At 40.0% G+C, this 20330-nt stretch overlaps 1 protein-coding gene across 2 annotated transcripts in view; it reads right to left on the reverse strand.

The window, feature by feature from the left end:
• Positions 1-20330, reverse strand: part of CAMKK2 (calcium/calmodulin dependent protein kinase kinase 2) — an 87039-nt gene that overhangs the window by 65904 nt on the left and 805 nt on the right. The window lies entirely within an intron of this gene.

Here is a 20330-nt window from a genome sequence, read left to right on the forward strand (position 1 = left end):
TAAGATTTCTTAAGTCCATAAGGCTTAAGAGGCCTCCTAAGTAGTACCTTTCCCTACTTGGGATCTGTCTGGTGCTTCGAGCCCTTTGTGAACCACCATTTGAATATTTACTGGAGGTTCATATCAAGTTTCTTACCTTCAAGACGGTTTTCCGGGTGCCTATCGCCTCTGCTAGTTGAGTAGGTGTGATCCGAGCTCTCTCTTTCTCTCCGGAATTCACCTTTTTCATCGCGACTAGGTGGTCCTGCACACCAAGCCTTCTTTTTTGCCTAAGGTTTTTTCTGGTGCTGCAATTACCAACCTATTGTCCTACCGGGGTTTTATCATTTTCCTACGTCGGATCTGGAAAGAATGTGACATCTCCTAGATGTTGGAAGATCCCTGAAAATCTGTCTTCAGATGACTCAGGGATTAGATCCTTAGATCTATGTGTATTCTTTCATGGCGCTAACAGGGGTTGTGCTGTCTCAGGACCCTCTTTGGCCTGATGGCTAACGTATACAATCAGGTTGGCTTATCAATCCAAAGGGATTCCCCTTAGTTTCCCTTTAAAGGCTCGTGCCTCTAGAGCTATGACGACCTCCTGGGCTGAAAGAGCAGCCGCCTCACCTGTAGACATCTGCAAAGCTGCTGCTTGGTCTTCCTTACATACTTTTATCAAGCATTGTAGGCTGGACGTATTCTCATCGTCTGAAGCTGCTTTGGGCGTAAGGTGCTACAAGCTGTGGCCTGCTGAGTTCCCACCCTTTGTTGTTTGCAGGGGTCTTGCTATATCCCACTTGTAAGTACTGCCACTATACGAAGGGAAAAACAGTAATTTTACTTACCGTAAATTCCTTTTTTCTTAGTATAGTGGCAGTACTGGCTTTCCCTCCGCTTTCAAATAGATAAAATTCTATGCATCATTCGGTCTCCGTTTTGGTTCTTTTGTATTACTGGTGAGTGTCTCTGAGTTACAGCTTATATGGAGGCAGCAGGCAGAGCACAGCATTTAAATTCTAAAGAAGGGGGAGCTTCTTGTCCAGAATCCTAAGGAACATCCCACTTGTAAGTACTGCCACTATACTAAGAAAAAAAGGAATTTACGGTAAGTAAAATTACTGTTTTTCTTAGTATAGTGGCAGTACTTACAAGTGGGATGTTCCTTAGGATTCTGGACAAGAAGCTCCCCCTTCTTTAGAATTTAAATGCTGTGCTCTGCCTGCTGCCTCCATATAAGCTGTAACTCAGAGACACTCACCAGTAATACAAAAGAACCAAAAACGGAGACCGAATGATGCATAGAATTTAATCTATTTGAAAGCGGAGGGAAAGCCAGTACTGCCACTATACTAAGAAAAAAGGAATTTACGGTAAGTAAAATTACTGTTTTTCCCTTCGTATAGTGGCAGTACTTACAAGTGGGATATAGCAAGACCCCTGCATACAACAAAGGTTGGGAACTCAGCAGGCCACAGCTTGTAGCACCTTACGCCCAAAGCAGCTTCAGATGATGAGAATACGTCCAGCCTACAATGCTTGATAAAAGTATGTAAGGAAGACCAAGCAGCAGCTTTGCAGATGTCTTCAGGTGAGGCGGCTGCATTTTCAGCCCAGGAGGTCGTCATAGCTCTAGCGGCACGAGCCTTTAAAGGGAAACTAAGGGGAATCCCTTTGGATTGATAAGCCAACCTGATTGTATACGTTAGCCAACTGGCCAAAGAGGGTCCTGAGACAGCACAACCCCTGTTAGTGCCATGAAAGAATACAAATAGATCTAAGGATCTAATCCCTGAGTCTTCTGAAGACAGATTTTCAGGGATCTTCTAACATCTAGGAGATGTCACATTCTTTCCAGATCCGACGTAGGAAAATGACAAAAACCCGGTAGGACAATAGGTTGGTAATTGCAGCACTAGAAATAACCTTAGGCAAAAAAGAAGGCTTGGTGTGCAGGACCACCTAGTCTTGAAAAAAAAAGGTGAATTCCGGAGAGAAAGAGAGAGCTCGGATCACACCTACTCAACTAGCAGAGGTGATAGGCACCCGGAAAACCGTCTTGAAGGTAAGAAACTTGATAGGAACCTCCAGTAAATGTTCAAATGGTGGTTCACAAAGGGCTCGAAGCACCAGAGACAGATCCCAAGTAGGGAAAGGTACTAACTTAGGAGGCCTCTTAAGCCTTATGGACTTAAGAAATCTTAGAAAAAAAGCAGGTTTGAGGCAAAGTCACAAACCAGGAAGTGATTTAGAGCTGAAATCTGGCGTTTGAGCGTAAAAAACTCCCAGGCCGGCTTCAAACCCATCTTGCAAACAAGAAAGACTTTCCGGGATAGAGGCTTTGGCCGGATCCAACCTCGAAGTGAACACCAGGTTCTGAACTTCATCCAAACTCTGAAATAGATTTACGAAGTGGACCAGCGGACAGAAGACAGCAACACATCACATAAAGGTCAGAGAGACCATGGCCTTGAAGGATCACCCTTGCAGCAACCATCCCGTCAGGTGAAAAATCTCCAGAGTTTCCACGGGAAGAGTCACATTCTCCAATACTTGAGAAGAGACTGGAGATGCCAACGCGAGATTGTCAAGTTTTCCACTTCCGAAAACCAACTCCTGTTCGGCCAGAAGGGCAGGACTGCCAATTACTTGCCTTCTCCATCTTACCTATGAACAATCCGTGGTATAAGAGCGACAGGAGGGAAAACATAAGCCATGTCGAAGGTCCAAGGAATCTATAGACCGTCTAGGACAACTGGGTAAATCCTGAATGGAGAGAAGCAAAACATTGTACTTTCCTGTTTCTCCTTGTGGCAAACAGGTCTATCTCCGGCCTGCCGAAGCGTGAACCCAGCTCCAAAAAAAAAAAACTTGGCTTGACAGTGCCCAGTCTGCCTGAGACCAAAGTCTACGGCTGAGGCCATCTGAAACAACGATTAGAGACCCTCTGATATGGGTAGCTGATATAGCGAGAAGATTCGCTTGAGCCCAAGACATATGTGGTAGCAGAGCTCTTGCAGAGCTTTTACCTTCGTGCCACCCTGGCGATACAAAAAAAAAAAAACACTGTAGTGGCATCGTCCGACTGAATCCTCATTGCCTGATTGGTGATGGCTGAACGGAAGGAAACCAGTGCCTTCCAAACCGCATTTAATCCCTGAAACTCCAGGAAGTGCCTGCCTCCACTCTGTTCCAAGACCCTGACGGAACTGAGAAGCTAGATGGGCGCCCCAACCCATCTGGGAGGCATATGTGGATATCATAAACCATTGTTTCTGAGCAAACGATAGGCCCTTTGAGATTTTGCTTCTGTGTTTCCACCAGTTCAGGAGTCCTTTCACCCCTTTGGATAGGTGGAAGGGAGAGTCTAGATCTACCTGTTATCGTGTCCATTGGAAAAGGAAGTCCCATTGCAATCGTATTGCTTCTGCCTTTGCCCAGGCCACTGCTGGGTTTGCAGAAGCGAGGAGGCCTAGAACCTCATAGCATCTCTGATTGAACTTAGGTTTTTATGCAGCTTTGATACGGCTTTTAAAATCCTCATTTGTTTCACTAATGGTAGAAAAAGAGAGAGGGACTGTGAATTTCCTCTAAGACCCAAGAACTCTAGACTTCGTGACGCAGTCAGCTTGGATTTTTCCAGGTTCAGGATCCAACCGTGATCTCTTAAAACCTTCATTGTAATCTTGAGATGAAGATTCAGCAGTTGTCTTTATTGGGCCTTCAGGAACCAAACGTCCAGGCCTGGAACAATCGAGATACCTTTCAGACGTAAAACCGCCGCTATGGGTGCCAAGATTTTCGTAAAAGCTCGAAGAGCTGAGGACAGGCCAAAGGGAAGAGTTTAATTGTAAATGGAGAATCCTTCGCTTTCTTGCTAGAACCGCAAACCTGAGAAACTTCCGGGAAGATTCTGAAACCGGTACATGGAGATAAGCATATTTAAAAACCAACTCTGCCATGTAATCTCCCTTTGTAAAATGTGTGTCAAAAGACAAAAATACGTTCCATACGGAACTTCTGTCATGGTAAGCAGGTGTTTACTAGTTTCAGGTCTAGGATCAGCCGGAAAGATACATCTGGTTTTTGAACCAGAAAAAAAGGCGTGAGTAAACTCCCTGAAATTCCCAACGTTTGGGTACCACTCTACCACCTTTCTTAAAGAAGAAGAGCATTTGTTTTACTCCTGATGGATAGCTTGACAGTAGGAAGGATGGACGTGGTTTCGATGCAACTTTATTCTGTAACCTTCTGAAATGGTCCTTGTAATCCACCTATATGAAGCACTCTTTCCCAGTCTTGGGCGAAGAACCGAAGGCGTCCTCCCACTCTTATGGCGTCAAAAACTTCCTCTTTTGTCATGCCTGTTGGATTCCTGACTAGACCACTGGCTGTTTATTTGAGGTACCTAGTTGGTCTCCCATACAAGTACTAACCAGGCCCGAGACTGGATGTCTTCTGAGATCTGACAAGATCAGGGATTTTCAGGCTGGTATGGCCAGAGGCCATCATGCTTTTGAAACCTGCCAAACCGCCCTGGTAACGAAAGGACCTCTGACCCTTGTACTGAAAACTTTAATATCCCTGGGTTCTTGATTCCAGAGGCAGGGCTTTCTTCGTATCAGACATCTGTCTAATAATGTCTTCCAAAGGAGTGCCAATTTGTTCCTTTCAAAGGGTAATTCACATAAGGATGCCTTAGACGCAGAGTCAGCTGTCCATGTTGGTAGCCAAAGAGCTCTTCTGGCTACTGACGACAAACCCATAATCCTCGCTGATAAACGAAGAAAACTCATCTTTCAGCAGGAACAAGAGATGGGAAGGATCTGTATCAGATTTCCCATAAGGGAATCCTCCAGGGCTTGTAGCCAAACGCTCTGAGCTCTGAGCCTGCAAATTCAGCTCAGCACTGATATCCTGCGGCCTGGAATATTCTACTACACGAAGTTTCGGCCCGTTCGTCCATTGGGTCTTTAAGTCCTGAGACTTCGCCAATGGGTATAGTGGTTTTCTTTGATAGCTGGGCAATCTGAACATCCACTTAGGAAGATCTTCCCATTTTTCTCCAGACTGTAGCTTGAACAGCAGTTCAAAATGTTTTGAAATGAACGTACGTCTTCAGGATTCTTTCATTCTCTATGATGGAGATCCAAGATTTAAGGAGACATTGGGAAACCTTTAACCTTACCCTTGGTAGGTTCAGTTTCTTGTACCGCCGTCGTCACTTCTTTAAAAAAAATTTCAGCTCTTCTGGTGGAAAACCCTCCTCCACACTTGAAGCCAGGCTGGAAATATCCGAAGGTGACGAGACGTCAGACACAGAAGGAGATCTATTCCTCCTATGCTGTGTGGGCAGTTTCTCCCGAATAGTCAGTTCTTTATACACAGCATCTTTATAAGCTTCAAATGTCTGGGACAAATTTTCCTGAAACCAGCCCAGGAAGGATGCCATATCAGTCTGCTCGGCTTTTTCTAGCCTATCCGTTGCGCACTGATTGCATGTATTTTTGCGACATCCATCAGGTAGAGGTAACGCACATTCCAGACAACATAAGTGCTTAGATTTACTTGTGGTTTTCGGAACAGAAGTTGACATCTTGTCTATATCTGTCTTATCTGGAGACATAGGACTTTCGAGAAGCATGCATAAAGAAAGGTGAAAAAAAGGAGAGTTCAATAGTTAAATCTCACCTTAAATCACCTAAGATCCGTGTAGGAGGGCAGGTGACACGGAGAACCAGAACTGTACACCCACCCTTGGGGTCAGGAAGGTCCTGCACAGCCATGTATCCAAATCTTAAATTTGGCGCCAAACACAGTTTTGCGCATGCTTAGTAGCGCGATTCTGTGTTTGGTGGAACGCAAAGCCTCCCGGGCGTGCGTTCCACCGCTGTGCGCATGCGTAATGAGCAATGAAGTAGGACCGCCTGGGAACTCCGTCAGAAAAAAACACAAAAGACAGTACCAGGTCACGTTCCGTAACGCGAACCCGGAAGTACTGTTGCCGCTCAGTTCCCGCCCGGGAAACAATCGGGCACTCACCTCCCGGTCAGCAACCTGTGCTGAACGCACCAAATCTCCACCTGCACTGTGGGGGAACCTGTCCGTCACGTTGCCGGGACAAGAAGAACTGGTGAGTGTCTCTGAGTTACAGCTTATATGGAGGCAGCAGGCGGAGCACAGCATTTAAATTCTAAAGAAGGGGAAGCTTCTTGTCCAGAATCCTAAGGAACATCCCACTTGTAAGTACTGCCACTATACGAAGGGAAAAGTATTACATTAAAAAAAGAGAAAATATTTTTTATTTTATTTATTTATACATTTGTTAGATCAATATTTAAAGAAACACTTTAAGCACCAGAACCACTAGATCTTATTGTAGTAGTTTTGGTGCATAGAGGCTGCCTCTTCTCGGACCAGTGTTTCTGAGAAACACATTGATTACATTTTACAGAAAACACTTCTCTAGTGGATATCAAACAGATATTGCATAGAACTGCATTTTTCCTTTACTTCTCAAAAGGTTTAGTGTTACCATAGGATGACGCTGAATGGGGCTAATGCTTGATAGTGCTTCAATGACAAAAAGCAAAAAAATAGCTATTGAATTGACGTATGTGGATCCTGCACGCAGGTATTACGAAAGTTTTCTTTTAGGTTGTACAAACTGTGGCAATTACAGCTTACCACAAAACGATCACGGTGATTAATTTTATATGAAACACCGGAATCACACAAATATATGTAGTGAATGAAGACAGATCTTAAACCTACCACAAAAGAGACTGAATGCACAATATATAATATACATTACAAGAAGATATGTGTTACTGCATACATGTCAATTACAAATGATGTTTGCAGTTAGTATTTAATGCTATACAGTCTGTAATGGCATTATAGACATTAGGCATCCACTTCACCTTCACGTAATAATAATCATAATAATAATAATCAAAGTATTTAACCAGGAACAGTACTTTCCGATTACCCTGGTCTTCAAGTACATCCTGGGGGTGTTACCTTAGCCCAACATCATGGTACTCATTTTATCTACCTTGGAAGGATGAAGGACTGAGTCAACCCTGCTGGGATTTGAACCTGCGACCCAAGGGTTGAACAGATTCTTATGATGCATTAGCCAATGAGCTTGCCTTGCTCACTTCCAATATATATATATATATATATATATATATATACACACACACACACGTAAGTGGTTTTGTTAACAAAAACACTCAAATTAATTTTCTGAATGATGTTCTGCATGTATAACTACTTGATTGAGAGATGGGGTAAATTGTGAGATATGGTGACAAGTCTACATCACCTAGCAGCTTGAAGTGTTAATTAGTGTCATAGGAACAGCAGTTTGTAAGGTATGCAAAGTGGCAATATCAGGGAATGTCATCAATGAATTTATACACAAACTCAATTATTGCTGTTTGACTGAAATCCATTATTATGAAATTCGAGGACAGCACTAAATAAAGCTAACTGCTGGGACAAACAATTACATTGGTGTTTAAAATCTCAAATAAAGAGGAAACAAGGCTTCCCAAGTTTGACATTTCTATGCAAGATAGATCACATTCAAGGATATAATTTTTGCATTAAGGCAATTTCTATCTGTGTTTGGTTCTACCCTTTCAGTCCAACATATGTTCTTGGCATTTAAAAAAAAAAAAAAAAAATACTTTTCAAATTAGCTCAATGCATGTGAGCTGTGTTATGATATGTTGTGCTGTATCTACCAAAAAAGTTGATGGGGGTGGGGGGGGGGGGGAGAGAAGGACCAACCAACAATAACATTTTCTACAGTGCCAACTGACTCATGGGAATTATTTTACAATGTTTTGATGTAGAACACAGACTGATAAATTGTGATTTTATTCTCTGGGGTATTCTTATGAGCATGAAAATGCTGCCACAAATGCTGTATTACATACTCAATGAATAGATAGTAAAACGGGGCTTCAGCAGCTCGGTTGACAGGAAAAAAAAAAAGCTAACAAAAAAAACAAAACTACTTAATGGAAAACATTGTTTGATGGCAAATATTAAACAGGGGTTATAGAGAAAGCCAGCTAGGATACTGAGGGGGTAGAGTGTACAGGTATACAGAGCTGTATATATAGAAGGTACAAGAAACTCAAATTTCATGCTTGCCAACCCTGATATGCCAACCCAGAACAGTTGTATATTATAAAAAACACATTATGTCCTAAATTGGAAGTTCGTATTTAGACAGTTACACATAAATAATAATAAATCAAAATCTAAGCAGATTTGCCCTGTTTATGGTCATGATGCTGCTAAACATCTGTCTGACTGCCTCCCAGCTGAATTGGTGTACCACATCATGCACACCACTACACTGTATCTCTCCTAGTCACAACATATACATATAGAGATGTGATTCCATATTTGTTAACCATTTTAGCTAATAAATTTGTGCATTAAACGTAAATGAAACCGGATACATGACAAGCCGTGAAAAATGTAAAGTGTATATCTAGCAGAAGGTAGTCATTAAACAACATATTGCACCTAGTCATCTCAAAGGTGCAAAAGGAACTAAAGTGTGATTATTTATAAAATGGTATATACAAAATGTTCAAAAGGTGCAAATACTGCCAGTGTCAGCAAAGACACTTAGATCATCTGATATACAATATGGATATTACATGTATCCAAATGCTTTATAGTAAATCAAACCAGAAGAAACTGTATATCAACTTATGCCAACAGTTCCACAAGGTCCATCTTCCTCCCGACACAAACACAGCAACACTGCAAATCATCGAACACATGCATAACACCTCAAGCATTTCATACACACAAGAATTTAGAATAATAAAAAAAAATTTCTAAAATATATTTCTAAAAATTCAGGGGTTCGTTAAATTGCAGTATTTTTATATTTTCCTGTCTACAAATAATACACAAATTTCTTTTCAGTATTTGTGATAAGCTAAAAAAAATTCTACAAAATAAAAAGAGATCAGCCTCTACAGATTGTTTTTTTTTTTCAGAATAATAACAGAAAACAAACAAAAATTATTAAAAAGAGGATTTAATTTTGAAATTCAATAAAACACCATCAAGTTTTAGTGAAAATGCATCTACAATAACCTACCTTGCAATGTTTTATTGAGCAGTGTATCATTTTTCTAAGTTAATTGCTCACATAGGGATTTCCATTATTATCATGTGTTGTAAAGGCAGAGCATCTACAGTAATATTTGTAGAAAAATTTGATATGCAACTAACCCAGCGGATAAAAGCAAGAACACAAAAAGATTGTCCTGACCTTATTTATTACCCAGTCACACATGCTCTGGAGTGTATGCATGGCCGGACAGCAAAATAAAAGCTCTATTTGTGCACGGGTCCTATAATGCATTGAAGCAGCACAAATGCCACCAATAGAGGTAGAAACAAATATTAAAGACTGATCAAGCATGCACTTTTATGGTGCAATAAAAATAATTATTGAGGGTTGATATAAAAACTGATCACATGCATTTTCATACCATGATGCCATGTGCATATCAATGCCAGCGTCCACTATGTGTAAATGTGCCATTTCTCAGTGTATTTCCGTGCCTGCCTTGCCCATGTGGTTCCATGCCAGTCACACCAATGTCTATGTTAACTTACCCTTTTTTCCATTGGCAGTTTTGCCAGCAGGTCCAGCATATATATATGCCCACTTTCTCTATATATTTCCATACCATATTCACCTGTTCAATAGGCATGCCAGTCTCTTCTGTGCCGGCTTACCCTAGTAATTAGTCTTTTTTTACATTTTAGCACAAACATATGATTCGCTAAAAGTAAGCTAAAAATTTTGCTAAAGTTTTTTTGAAAGCCGTGTATAATTAAGTTAAAATCTTGCCAGTGGCACATGCATGGTGCATACAACAGATAAACTATTCTCAACAGCTCCATTACGAACCTTTATTCCTAAACTGGAACAATCTCTTATCTCCAATCCTATGAAGTCATTCTGGACACAGATAGCATTCATGGCAATCACCACTATCACCAATGCAATGCATCTTATAGAACTTAAAAGCTATGACATAAATTAGTAACATAATTAGGGATGCACCAAAATGAAAATTATGCCAGCTTATAATATAAAATTGTGCATGCCTTTCAAGTCCCTCACATGTAATGCATGAAGTAATGCCTGAGGATTGCTATTGGGGTACCTTAACCCCTTAAGGACCAAACTTATGGAATAAAAGGGAATCATGACATGTCACACATGTCATGTGTCCTTAAGGGGTTAAGCTTGTCTCTAACATGCTGATGCACAGCAAAAAATAAGAAAACAAAGAATGTTTCCATTACATTACTACCTTTTCCTGTGCAGTGAATAATCTATTTTATTCCTTTAAAGTAACCCCCCTCTTCTTTGTTTATTTCCTAGAGTTTTCTAAGATTAGCTCATTTTTGCTTTCCTCTGTCTTTCCATGTATCTTTGTTTAGCTCTGTTTTGATGTAATTTCCTGAAATGGAAAAAACTGCAGTATCCCTCCTGTACATTGGATTGATGTTAATTCTGCAGCTTAACCCCTTAAGGACCATGTGTCCTTAAGGGGTTAAAGGGACACTATAGGGTCAGGAATTCAAACATGTATTCCCGACACTATAGTTTTAAAAAGCACTATTTAGGTGCCCCCCCCCCCCCACCCACCCACCCTCCTTAAAAAGTGTTCTCTCGCCTTATTTCCAGCACCCCTGAACCGCCTCCTTGGCTGGCATCATCAGAATTTATCAGATTTTGCGGAGCCAAACATAGCACTAACCAATCAGGATCTCCTCATATAAATGCATTGAATCAATGCGTCTATATAAGGGGAAAGTAAAGCAGAGACTCTGAATGTCAGTGCTGCACATGACACAGGAAGCACCTATAGTGCCTGTCTGAGTGACTGCCCCTAGAGGTGTTTCTAGGCAGTAATGTAAACAGTGCCTTTTCTCTGACAAGGCTAGTGTTTCCACACAAAAAAATAAAAAAAATGCATGCAGTGACATGCTAGATTTACCAGAACAACTACATTAAGCTGTAGTTCTTCTGGTGACAATAGTGTCCCTTTAATTAATGACTTTTCATACTAAGATGCGTTTAGAGGTCTTACACATTGACGGATTGATTGATGTAGTGTTAACCAAGACGTCATTGATCATACTTGGCATGAGGTTACAATTCAGTATTTTAACTACTGCACATTTATGGAGTATTAACTATTAAACACAGGTGCCAATATGCTGGATGTTGGTTCACTATGATAACGACTTACTTGACACCCATACAACATCTATTCCTTTGTTTCTCCTATTCTCATATCAGTTGTCATCTTAAAATGCCTGACCCTTTTTCATGCTACATACTTTGCTTCTGCTCATTAAATGCACCCTCGCTGCGTGACACGAATTCTTATCTGAGAAGGGAACAAACGAGATTTCACAGTTTCTCTCCCTTACAAATGGCTCATCTCTGATGGGAATTAATAGGATTCACATTATAGATAGGCACACAGGGTAGTGTAGCTTTATTAACCGTTTCAGTGCAGGAATAGTCTCACTGTTAGGGGCAAACTGACGTTTGACAAACAAAATTACAATTATTTTAGTTTTCTTGTCTACAGCCACTGATCAACGCAATGTTTTAAAATCGTCACCATGCAATTTCAATGCAACCACAATGGTCGGAACAGGTACATCATCTGGCCGCAGACTACTACACACAATAAGTTGGTTACTTGAGCAGCTCTGCTTCTATAAGCAGACTGGACACTCTTTTAAAATGGTTATGGTGTAACAAATGCCCTGCCACCCCCTACTGGAAGTAGCCATACTGTTTTATAACAGTTTGACTTTTTGCCAGAGGTCCACCCGGCACAGTCCCCACCTCTCTGCCAGAAGCTCTGTCAAAGGTTCAAAAGAGCTAACTCAATGGCTGAGAACAGCTAGCTCAATGGTTGACAGAGTCAGCTGATCACTCTCAGCCAATTAGCTATGTGAAATGACAGGGGGAACGAGCTAAACAGCACTGGATAGAAGCCTAAACAATTCGTGAAGACCTCCTGGAACCAGAACAACTTCATTCCAATGAAGCGGTTCTGGTGCAAAGAGTGTTCCTTCAAAAAAAATATTTTTTAAATGTATACAAGTTAGGTTTCCGTGTTTTGCTATGAACAGATATCAAAAGTCAGTGATCAAAACATTTAGCTAATTTATATGAAATCAAAATCTGAGGTTTCCATTTTGGGCATATGCCAGGGTTACAGATTTTTCCTGTACAGTTACTCTATATGGAAATATAATTTTTTTTATTTTTTTTTAACCTAGTTCATGAAAACTCACGGTTTATGAAACAAACCTCAACAGACAGCAACATTTCTTGGTATTTGGGAGGAAGTTTAATTTCTTCACATATGTCTAGTGCGTATGGGGAAATAGCCTACAGTAAATGACCAGCATACAGATACGCGACAAATTATCAAGCACTTCAAATTACTTCTTTACAATCCAGATCATTCCACATGTACGGTCACCATAGGCAACACAAATCAGAATCTGTTTGGTATTAATTAGAAAGGTTTATTATAAAAACACACAGGCACGGTTAAAAAGAAAAATGGGGGGAGGGGAGAATGCAAATCTACACAGTTACGTTAAACATACAGATATGCCAGGATTGACCAATTATTGATAAAATTAGCAATGACAACTCTGAATTTGCTGAAGATCTGAAAGAAATGGCTGAGAATTTTCACAGACAATCATGGGCCTATTCATTGTCTTTACTAGGTGTGCTGTGCATTTATCAGATATGTAGTGCAGCAGCACCGTGTGAATGAAACAAGTCATAAATAGAATCTGTGGCAGGGATTCAGTCACCTTGCCGAAAAATTCCATTAATGGTTTTTTCCTCCACAAATGAAATTATTCAGTGGATGCATAGCTGTTGTACAAGTATTTACATTGAGAGTTATGAGAACTTGCTGTACAAGGTCTTGTACAGCTGAGAAAAGCGCTAGTGTGAACCCACTAATATCAACCAAACGGCAGTGGGCTTACAGCTGCAATGACTTTTCAAATTTAAAGGGACACTGTAGGCACCCAGACCACCTCAGCTCATTGAAGTAGTCTGGGTGCAGTGTCCGTTTTACACTTAGTGCCGCAATGTTAAACACTGCACTTCCAGAAAAACGGTTTACATTGCAGCACTAAGTCAGCCTCTAGTGGCTGTCTACCAGACAGCCACTAGAGGACTTTCTGGATTGAAACAGACCTTTGGTCCATTATCTGACGCTGGACGTCCTCACAATTTGTATGAGGACACCCAGCATCAGATTTTTCCCCATAGGAAAGCATTGAATCAATGCTTTCCTATAGGGAGGTCTAATTCCCACGGCATTAGTGCCAGCTCGTTGCGGGACGTCGGAGGGGGCGAAGACACGACTCAGCACATCGGCGCTAGGATAAGGCAAGTAAATAAAATGGGTTTTAAAAACTTTATTCACCTGGGTGGGGGGGGAGAGGGAGTGGGGAGGCAGGGGGAGCGATGGTGCCAGGAATACAGCTTTGTATTTGTGGCACTATAGTATCTCTTTAAGGTCAAAAGAGCCAAACTGGAAATATTCTCTGTTATGCTTTCAGTTCAGTTAATCCAGTCTTAAATTAGAATTTTCACTTTAGAGAATTGCCCTGTATCTATTTTAGCATGGCTTACATTCATTGCATTCAAAGAGTTTAAGAATGACTTGAGAGAGACATCTAAAGCCAAAAAACAAAACAAAACTGTTGATCTGATAGCTCCAGCTCAATGCACTTAGAAAATAATCTGCTGGAAAAGAATAAACACAAAAAACAGGCGGAATATGCAAATGAATCTTCCATATGTCATTTTTCTAGGATGCCCGAAGTTACACATCAGCAGTGCAGAGACAGTTCTTTTTGAAATGTAATGGTTGTGATCTTACACCCACGCTCTATTTGGAAGCACGAGCAAAGCTATGAATATTAAAGGAACAGTAAACCCTAAAGACAAAGTGGCATTGGGCACATTTTTCTAAAGATGCTAAAATAAAACATCAATATAAGATATGTCCACAGTCCCCTGGCGCCGTACAGTGGTTTTGACAAACCTGATCAAATGCGTTGAAGGCAACACGTGGGTAAGCTTACTCTATACACGGTGCTAGCCAAATGGGCTAGAAATGAATAGATACATCTATTTTACCATATGTACCCATAACTTCAGTAAATCCTGTACTCCTAATTTATTTATTTTTTCCAACTTCTTTTCATTAGTAAACATACACTACGAGAGTACACAGAGGTGCAAAATGAAAGCATTTTGAGAAAACAAAAATCAATGCTATGAAAATGGATTTTAGAAGTAAATTTGTCGTAGCACCATCGAGAACATAACAACCCACTCACAAACAAGGCAAGAAGTACATGGAAATTGTGAGATTGAAGTATAAACAACAAATTTTAAACGTCGCCTCTAAAAAATAAATAATTTTCAAAAATAACGACATTGGGAGAGTACTGCTACCCTGAGATACTTGGCTCGCTTTCAACAAACACTGAAAAAGTACTTGAAAAATAACCTCATTACAAGGGTACCGGCAGATCAATGTAGTTTAGCATGATACAGCAATGCCATGGGATAACGTAACAGAATGTCAGTTAAGGTTAGTCTCTTCTTTCGCAAGGATACGGAGGATTTTCTAATGAAGCCTACTTATCTGAACAAAAGCCGAACAACCCACAGGCAAAGGAGAATGCAATCTTAGAAGGTAAACCAGACACTGCTCATAGGGATCATTCACACTGGCTTAATAATTCTGAATATACTGTATGGGTACAAGACCCTTAACAATGCAGGCAGAAGACGGCCTAATGAGCAGATTTATAGGCTTGGAGAGACTGATCCGTAAAATTGTCACAAATGTGTTCTTGAATGAAACAACGATTGAGAAACCTTTAGCTACCCACGTGCAAACAAACATACCATGGCAACAAGCAACATTGTGGTAATTTATAAGGAGAAATTGCAGGATAACTTTATAAAACTTGGGATATCACCATGGAAACCAACAAAATGATCTGACTGATTGCCTCACTTTTTAAACATTTCGTCGAAACACTGCCTTGTAAACAGCACCCATTGTATCGGTTAAAGTAACAGAGAAATCAATAAAGATCTGCAGAGTACATTCGGCACATACAAAAAACTGAAAATGAAATGGTGCTCTCTAATAAGAGGGAGAATTTTCAGTAAATATATGTTATCTTATAGTCAGATCAACATTTAGATTTTATTGATACAGATATTCAAGGATAAATCGAATAAACATAATAAAATAATTTACAGTCTCACCAATGTTAAAGGGTCACATTAGACCGGAGCTGGTTATTATTAAAGAAGTAAAATAATAAAAGGCAAAAAATGTTCATACGAAATCCACAGAAGGCCACATCTGGTCTGCAGAGCACCAACATGAGCATAATGACAATAGAGCTTGCCAATGAGACATTTATATCCTGGCACAAGCGAGATTGAAATCCTACATCTATATTGGTCATATTTTATTATTGAAGTCTAGCTGTCACAACACAACCTCTGGGCTTAGCAGGTTGAATAGCACAAAGCATTATCTGTAGACGTCAAAAAGAATCATCGAAAAAGTGATTGCTACACAAGTCTAGGCTTTTCAAATAAAGGAAGGCGCCCTAGAACGGGGTTACCGTTACCGTCTACATTTCTTACTCACAGAGACACATTTACATAAACCCAGAAGGTCAACTGAACTCCTTATTGATATTATTTTAGAAATGTACAAAAAGCACAATTGGGAAGGTGTGAGATCAAGATGGGTGGGCCTTGAAGCATACCTCCAACAATTGGGAGAAGAAAAAAAAATGACAAAAAATAGACAGGACCCTAAAAAGGGCATCATCAGTGATGCAACACGCATTAATATCAACACCTATAATGGGCAGGCCTGCCTAGAAAAGGGGTGGGCCTATCTGGAGGCTGGGTGAGCCCAACCACTGACAGGTACCTTGGCTGTCTTTAGGACCATGCAGGGAGAGCTGCTGAAGTACTCCCTGCATGGTCTTAGTGTCCGCCGCACAGTGTGAGTGCATCTAATGCTTTGCTGCCTGAGAACAGTTACCTCCAGGGTTCTAAAGTGAGACAAAACCAAAAAACTGAGACTTTTGGGAGGTATGCTTATGGTGTGTTCCCAAAGAAGTGATGCCCATTAAGGACAGGCCTGCCTGACTGGCACACAACCTGCTTTTGAAGCTCTCTCTGCATAGTATTAGTGACAGTTCAGAGCACAACCACATCTAATGATGGCCACGCACTGTGTTGCTAGAGGACAAAATAGGGACGGCAAGACAGGACTCTGAAATAGGGACTATCCCGACAGAATTAGGACTGTTAGGAGGCTTGATTAAACCACAGGATTCTAACAAATCTTTGTTGCATTGGAGGGACTGTTGAATAATATTTTACAGACTCCACTGAATTATCTGTATTTTAAGAGATTTAAAAATCGGCTCGGTCATTGCTTAACCTGTTTTTTGTGTGTCTCGCGAGTATTGTGGGGAAACTGGACTTAAAATTAGTGAAACTTGCCTTAAGCTCAACCCTTTGTCATGTTTTAAAAAAAAAAAAAAAAAAAAATACATAAGGCAAATTAGTCCAAACTTTGACTTATGTATTTTACGAGAAGAAGATCAGAAAAGAAGAACATATTTGGAGAGGAAACGAAGAGGAATCTACTTAAGAGAGAAAAGTTTGGCGTGACAGAGCTGCTTCAAAGACAAAAATGATCTACCTTTAAATCACTGCAAAAAGAAAAAACATAATACATTTAAATTCCCTGTGGGTGTATCGGTAATAAGCAGAAAAACATTATGAGGGTAACGCCACATACACAAATATGTGAGACTTCGTCAACATGTCCAGAAAATTTCAACTTGTCAAAATAGGAAAATCTTAATTAACTTATTCATGAAGACATCAAGGATAATACAAGACAGAAATACAATTGCTGTGTGACAATGTTCTAAACTGCAATTGGATAAATACTTGCAAAAACATAACATACAGGGATATAATTTCTAATTAGTGGGATAATAGCTGCTTGATCCAAGGAGATATCTGGCTTCCATTTTGGGGTCAACGAGGTATTTTTTTCTAGTATGTTGCAAAATTGGAAGCACTCCAGACTGGGTTTTTTGCCTTCTTTTCGATCAACAGCAAAAGCTTATGTGAGGAAGGCTGAACTTTATGGACGCAAGTCTCTTTTCAGCTATGTAACAAACACTCACAAAAATAAATAAAGTTGATAACTGGTTGGTCAAAAACTGAAATTGAACGAAGTGGTAGATATTCTCATCTGAGCTGTTGTAGCTTAAATTTTCTAAGTCTGTCCACACCGCACGATTAGAAAAAAAACAAATTATTCAGATTATTCAGTGGAAACAATATTCATGAACAAAACGGTTTTATTACTTGATCAGGAAAATTAAAGTAGATCAAAAATCCACTAGCCAGATAACATAGCTACAAGTAGATGTGAATTTATAAGTGTCATAATATGATTAAAAGCAGATGAGGCAGATTCCATCAGACTAATCCACAGCCACCTCTTTTACGGACAGCATAATTAATGAGCTCTCAATTGTTATAAACATGTTTAAGCTGGCATATGGTACAATAGCCAGGAGAAATGAAAATCCTCCTGCACTCATCCTCTCAGTCATGCGGCGTTTATGAAAGCAAAAAACAGTACATGCGAATTATCATAAAATGCATTTCTGAACCAGAATGTAAAATTCATGCCCTAATCTAGCAATCGCAAAACTATGTCAGATTGCTATGTCCATAGTTTTGCGATTGCTAGATTAGGGCATGAATTTTACATTCTGGTTCAGAAATGCATTTTATGATAATTCGCATGTACTGTTTACAAATACAAAAAGACAAGTCCTGCGCTCACTTCCATCACTCCTGGGTGACAGCAACGACCACAGTACACATCAACCCCAATATATAGTGCAAAAAAAAAAAAGTTACCTTCGCTCTCTCCTTAATCCCTATGTATATTTAGACAAATGGAGGTCATTTAGTTACTCCAATGGCCATTGGTTGGAAGGATGGCCATTGTGGGTCTGCCTTGACGTTGGCAGGCGGGCAATCCCTCCAATGGCCATTGGAGTAACTAAATGACCTCCATTTGTCTAAATATACATAGGGATTAAGGAGAGAGCGCAGGTAACTTTTTCTTTGGTCATTTTCTATTGCCTATAGGGTAGCATCGATCCTATAAAACAGGACATCCTAATGCAGGAGTAGGCAATCTGTGACACTCCAGATGTTGTTGACTACATCTCCCATAATACTCTTACAGTTAGAATGCTGGCAAACCATCAAAAGAGAAGTAGTCCACTACATCTGGAGTGCTGAAGGTTGCCTACCACTGTCCTAAAGCATCGTGCTAAGTAGACAAAAGGGGATAAACCCCACATGGGAAGAATGGAAAAGAGTGAGTGTGGTAGCCAGTGTTATCAGTGGAAGAAAGCATGCAAACATAAATAGTGGGATCAAGACAAGGGCTATTATTATGAAGGAAATAGAACCGACAGACTAATGTGGAAATAACCAATTTCATGGGAAAAAAAGAGGACTGACATGATGTGGGAGAAGGATACTGTTGTAGTGGGAGTGGAGACTTCTTTGAAGATGGGAAAATATAATGGACTGTGTGAGTGGTGTATACAGATATGGAAAGGGTCAAGAGTGAGCACTGAAATAGAACTGCAAAACTGTAAGAGAAGGGGATGTTAAGGGGGGGGGGGTCTTATACAGAAGCGGAAGACAGACGTGTTAGGGACACAGAGAGAGAGAAGAAAAAAAAAACTAATTTGAAAGAATGGTGGAGTGGAGACTTAGAGCTATGAGTTAAGTGGTTAAGAGGAGTTGATGTAGAGGAGAGCTATATACGGAGGGGAAAGTAACAGAATACAAATATCAGGAAGAGAAGGAGTGAATTACAAGAGGACAGAAGGGGAACTTTAACAGAAATTGTGACAATAAAGTAACAAAAACTGATAAAAAAAAATTGGGTCTGGGTCATGTTGTATGCCTGAGAGGCATTTACTTACATTAAAACAGGTTTGTCATCACTGCACTAAACCAATCAATATTTGCACCTTTCTCAACCACGCCATGAAAACTGTGAGCTTTTACAGTAGATATAAATGGTCAAGCAGTGTGTTCTTATACCATACTGTATCACAAATACCGAACTGCATCACAAAATATTTTTGCATTTCAGTCTTTTGAATGTAAGGATAGCAATTTGCATTAATTTACTCTGAATTCTAAACCATACAATTATAATAAACTATTTAAGAAGGTAGAGTACAATGAACGTTTCTAATTTTCCAGGTAGATAAAAACATTATTTTTTTTTCTCTCTAACATCCTTTGATGTCTACGCAAGAAAACCGGTTTATTTGAGCAAAGATTTTTTTTTTTTTTATTCAAAATGTATTGTCGCCTCTGGCTGTCTCTTTAGCATCTAGCAAAAATCACGAAGGAGAAAAAACACCTCATTATCGGTTAATTAATACGGATAAGCATAGGGATAATCCGAAAACTTGTAAAGGGATTTACCAAAGAGCACTTAACGTCTAAGACTTAAAGCAATCTCACAGCTATGTTGTCATGCCTCAAACCAGTGATAGCTAACCTTTGGCATTCCAGCTGTTGTGAAGTACATTTTCCGCAGGTGTGGGTGCAAGGTTGCTAGTACATGCTTGGAGTATGAATTTATGTGGGCAATGATAGCGAACATTGGTACTGCAGAGGTGTGTTAACAGTATTTCCCAACATTTCAGCCGAATTGTAAACTACATCAACCATGATAACTAGCCAGTTCATGGTTTGGCCAAGCATCATTATAATTCAAGTTTATAAACATCTGCACAGCCAAGGCTTGGGTAGGGTGCTTTCTATGGAGGAAACATAAGCAGGCAGAAGCTGCAGTACCAGTTTTGCCCAAATCAGTGTGTGATCTGATGGGGGTTAGCATTTGCTGGACAGGAAAAGAGCTATAACAGGAATCTGAGAAACAGATGTAAGATGGAAAAAAAAAAACTCATATGAACGAAGAAATTGTGGGAAATATTTAAAGATCTGGATGGCTTTCAGATGTACATTTGCAATTTGTGACAGGGTAACTGAACTCTTTCTGTATCATTTTTTTTTCTACTACATTTGTATGATCTTGCTTCACTTA

The sequence above is a fragment of the Pelobates fuscus genome, chromosome 5 (assembly GCF_036172605.1).
Source record: "Pelobates fuscus isolate aPelFus1 chromosome 5, aPelFus1.pri, whole genome shotgun sequence".
Lineage (NCBI taxonomy): Eukaryota > Metazoa > Chordata > Amphibia > Anura > Pelobatidae > Pelobates > Pelobates fuscus.